Source organism: Chrysochloris asiatica, unplaced genomic scaffold (genome assembly GCF_000296735.1).
Source record: "Chrysochloris asiatica unplaced genomic scaffold, ChrAsi1.0 scaffold00115, whole genome shotgun sequence".
In the NCBI taxonomy this organism is placed as follows: domain Eukaryota; kingdom Metazoa; phylum Chordata; class Mammalia; order Afrosoricida; family Chrysochloridae; genus Chrysochloris; species Chrysochloris asiatica.
Genome location: NW_006408633.1, coordinates 4175243 through 4180011, shown reverse-complemented (window position 1 = coordinate 4180011; position 4769 = coordinate 4175243). Strand labels below are relative to the sequence as shown.

Here is a 4769-nt window from a genome sequence, read left to right as displayed (position 1 = left end):
TGGGATTCTCTACTCGAAGGTGACCACGTTTTTTAATGTCCTTTTGCTTTCTTCCTGTATGGTGTTCTTGATGTCATCCCACAACTCTTCTGGTCTTTGGTCATTAGTATATAAGGCATCACATCTGTTCTTGAGAAGGTCTCTAAATTGGGTGGGTCATATTTTGAATCTGGTGGACTTTCATTAATTTTCATCAACTGTAGCCTGAACTTGCATATGAACAAATTGATGGTCTGTTCCACAGTCTTCCCCTGGCCTTGTTTTGCCTAATGACATTGAACTTTTCCACCATCTCTTCCCACAGATCTTGTCAATTTGATTCTTGTATATTCCAGGTGGTGAGGTCCATGTGTATAGTTGCCTCTTATGTTGCTTAAAAAAAAGGTAATAGGGACAAATAAGTCATTCCAAAATTGTATCATGTTATCTTCAGCATCATTTCTATCACCAACCCATGTTTTTCAACCACTGATACTTCCTTTTTGTTTTTAACTTTCCCACTCCAATCAGCATTCATTATCAATGCCTCTTGATTGTGTGTTGTATCAATTTCAGACTGAAAAAGTGTTGCTGTTGTTAAGGGTTGTTGAGTTGTTTCTGACTCATAGCGACCCTGTATAGGGTTTCAGAGGAGCAACTGGTGAGTTTGAACTGCTGATGTTGCAGTTCAAATAACCTTGCAGTCCAGTGCTTATCCTACAGCACCACACTCATTGGTAGAATTCTTCAATTTCGGCTTGGTGCTTAAATTTGAATAATAGTTGTATTAATTGGTCTTCCTTGTAGGCGTGTGGATATTATCATATCACAGACAGCATTCTACTTCAAATTAGATTTCTAAATGTTCTTTCTGATGATGTCATTTCTCTTGAGTAGTCATTCCCAGCATAGTTGTCACATTCAACCACATAATTGTCAGATTCAAAATGGTCAGTCCAATTTCCACTCACTAATGCAGAATGTCGATCGACCATTTCATTTTTGACAACTGCCAATTTTCCTAGAATCATACTTTGTATATTCTATGTTCTGATTATTAATGGATGTTTGTAGTTATTTCTCCCCATTTTGAATTGTGTCCCATCAGCAAACGAAGATCCCAAAAGCTGTGCTCTATTCATGCATGTCATTATGGCCAATTGTACTTTGAGGAGGCAGCTCTTCCCCAGTTATATTTTAAATGCCTTCCAACCTGAGCCAGCAAGGTCAACCATGGTGGATAGGTTTCGGGTGAGCTTCCAGGCTAAGACTGACTAGGAAATAGTTTGATTTCTTGACCGCTGCTTCCATGAGTGTTGATGGTTGATTTGAGAAAATGAAGTCTTTGACAACTTCATTTTCCAGTTTATCAAGATGCTATTTACTTGTCTGGTTGTATCAATTTTTGTTTTCTTTCACTGATGTACAATCCATACTGAAGGCTGTAGTCTTTGATCTTTATCAATAAGTATTTTAAGTCTTCTTTGCTTTTAGCAAGTAAGGTTGTATCATCTGCATATTGCAGATTGTTAATGAGTCTTCTTCCAATCCTGATGCCACATTCTTCTTCATACAAACCAGTTTCTTGGATTATTTGTTCAGCGTACAGTGAATTAATATGATGAAATAATAGAACCCTGTTGCACACCTTTCTTGATTGTAAACCATTCAGTATTCCCTTGTTTTGTTCAAACAACTACCTCTTGGTCAATGTACAGGTTCCTCATAAGCACAGTCAAGTGTTCTGGAATACCCATTCTTCACAGTGTTATCCATAGTTTGTCATGATCCACACAGTCAAAAGTCTTTGCATAGACAATAAAGCACAAGTAGAGCTCTGGTAGCATAGTGGTTGCAAGTCAGGCTGCTAATCTCAAGGTCAGCAGTTTGAAACTACCAGTGGTTCCTCAGGAGAAAGATGAGGCTTCCTAGTCCCGTAAAGATTTACAGCCTCAGAAACCCTATACAGGGTTGCTATGAATTGGAACTGACTCTGCGGCATGTAATCACCACCAAACATCTTTCTGGTATTTTCTGCTTTCAGCCCAAATCCATCTGATATCAGCAATGATATTCCTAGTTCCATGTCTTCTTCTGAATCCAGCTTGTGTTTCTGTCAGTTCCCTGTGGATGTACTGTTGCAGCGATGTTTGAATTATCTTCAACAAAATTTTACTTACATGTGATATTAATGATATTGTTCAATAATATCTGCATTCCACTGGGTCACCTTTCTTTGGAATTGGCACAAATATCTCTTCCAATCAGTTGGCCATATGGCTGTCTTCCAAATTTCTTGTTGTAGATGAGTAAGAGCCTCCAGGGCTGCCTCAGTTTGTTGAAAGATTTCAATTTGTATTCTGTCAATTCCTGGAGCCTTGTTTATTGCCAATGCCTTCAGTGCACCAGACTTACTGGTCAGACAGAGACTGGTGGAACCCTGAGTATGGCCCTTGGTTACCTTCAGCTCTTAGTTTATTGAATTCACCTCCATGGCTCAACTTTCAGCCAAGCAACAGGTTTGGGGGACAACAACACTAGTGAGTTACACATAGGAATGGTCAACATTCAAGATCAAAAGGGCAGCATTTACTAAGGACAACATTCAGAAGGGTTGGGGGGAAACAAGGAGGGATTGCAATCATTGAAATTAAACAAAGTTTCATCTTGAATGTAAAACTGATGATCTGCTCTGTAAACCTTTATTCAATTCACAATAAAAAGTTAAAAAAAGAAAACACAAGTCAGGATGTTTTTTCCCCTCAAAGGTATAACTGATAACAATAATAAAACATACAGTTGCTACCAAGTTGACTGGCTGTATTTTTTGAAGTAGAATGTCAGGCGTTTCTTTCAAGGACTCGAGCTGTTGGTTAGTAGCTGAACCTATAACCATTTGTACCACCTAGGTAGCATTACTAAAATAGAGCGAAGCTCTCAGGTTTTCTAAGCACTTTCTGTGTATTATCTTATTTAATCCTTACAACAACCTTTTTCAGTAGGTACTATTATCAGCTTCATTTTAGACATGAGAAAAATTGAACAAAAGATTAACTTGTTTAATGAATCCAGGCACCTAACTTTGAGCCCATTTGCTTGGAAATCTGCTGTATCACTCCTCATAAAAACATAAGTATAATGTATAATTATAGGCAAAGGTCTGAACAGAAAAAAAACTAAACAGTGCTGCTACAAAATCCTTGCAGTACATTTTGATACATTTGAACTTCTTTTAGCAATATCTTTATAATCTGTCCTCACTGTGAAGTCCCAACTACCAATCCTGAGTCCGTCATGGTCTCATGATGACGCCATGCATAATCATATGAAACACTGCCCAGTGCTACAGCATCCCCATGATTATTTGGGGAGCAGATCATTGAGAACCAACCACAGGCTCTTCTTCACTGGCTGATTTTCACAAGTAGATTGCCTGGCATTTCTTCCAAGTTGGTGTTAGTTAGGAAGTTCCACTGAAATCTATTCGGCCTCATCACAACCCACAGCCTCCACTGCAAGACAAGCGGTGACTGCACATGAAGTACATTCGCTAGGAATTGAACCCAGGTCTCTGGCATGGGTGGCAAGAACTCTGCCATTGAACCACCAGTGTTCTTAGGACTGGAGTTGGGAACTTTTTACTTATAAGAAGTCCCTGGGTGGTGCAAACATGAACACACTCAGCTGCTCACTGGAAGGTTGGAAGTTCTGAGATAACCCATAAGGCACCTTGGAAGAGAGGCTTGGAAATCTACATCTGAAAAATCAGCCTTTGAAAACTCTATGGAGCATAGTTCTACTTTGTCTCACATGGGGCTGCCAGGAGTTGAAATCAACCCTACCGCAACTGGATTTGGATTTTACTTTACATGCTTGTGAACTGCTTGAATTTATTAGTAAACAATTTATGTGATAACCCAACTCAAGCTATTGTGAAGCACTGTTGAGTCAGTTATGACTCCGTAAAAGTTTTCCAAGGAGCAGCTGGTGGGTTTGAACCATCAACCTTACGGTCAGCAGTCCAGTGCTGATCCTACAGTGCTATACCAGGACTCCACTGCCACACCCATAAAAAAGGGAAAGTATTGAATAGACAGGACCAACTCACAGAATCAAAGAACAAGTTGAACAAGTAAGCCATGGCAAGGCAGCAAAGAAGCATATTCCTGGGTCCCTCAGACCTGATTGCTGATTACTACTAAGGCTCTACGTGCCTCCTGTGTCTGCTGATCTGGGCATGCTGGCCTCATGCTCTCCTCTAGGCTTCCCCATGGTGAGGAGTCATGGTTTCTACTAGCTTCCAGGAGTAGAACCTCTCCATTTTACCACCTAAAAGAAAAAGGACTCTCTCCAAGGAAGGACTCCGAATATAGTCACATGCCCACTGCAGGCCAATCACTGTGGCCATGTGGCAGGAAGTTAGGATTGGGGCTCAAACACAGCAATGTTTGTGAAGATGGCGCAGGATCTGGCATTGTTTCGTTCTGGAACAGACTCAATGGCACCTAACAGCAACACTTACCCTTCAACCTATGACCAGGGTCAAGGATCTGGGATCCATTCAGGTGACAGATATCCATTTAGCCATAAGTTGGGAGTGGAGTGGGGGAGAAGAAAGGAACAGTGAATCCCAGCTTTTTTAGTGCAAAAGGGAGTTCCTGGGTAGACCAAACAATTATTGCATTTTACATAAGCATTAATTGAAAAATTAAAGTTAAAAAAACTTGAAATTTTATTTTCATCTTGTACATATATAAATATATATATGGAGTCCTGGTGTGGTGCTGTGG

The 4769-nt window shown here is 40.1% G+C and overlaps 1 pseudogene; it reads right to left on the bottom strand.

Moving 5' to 3' along the window:
• Nucleotides 1-4559, bottom strand: part of LOC102821580 — a 5377-nt pseudogene extending 818 nt beyond the window's left edge.
• Nucleotides 4560-4769: the final 210 nt, after the last annotated feature.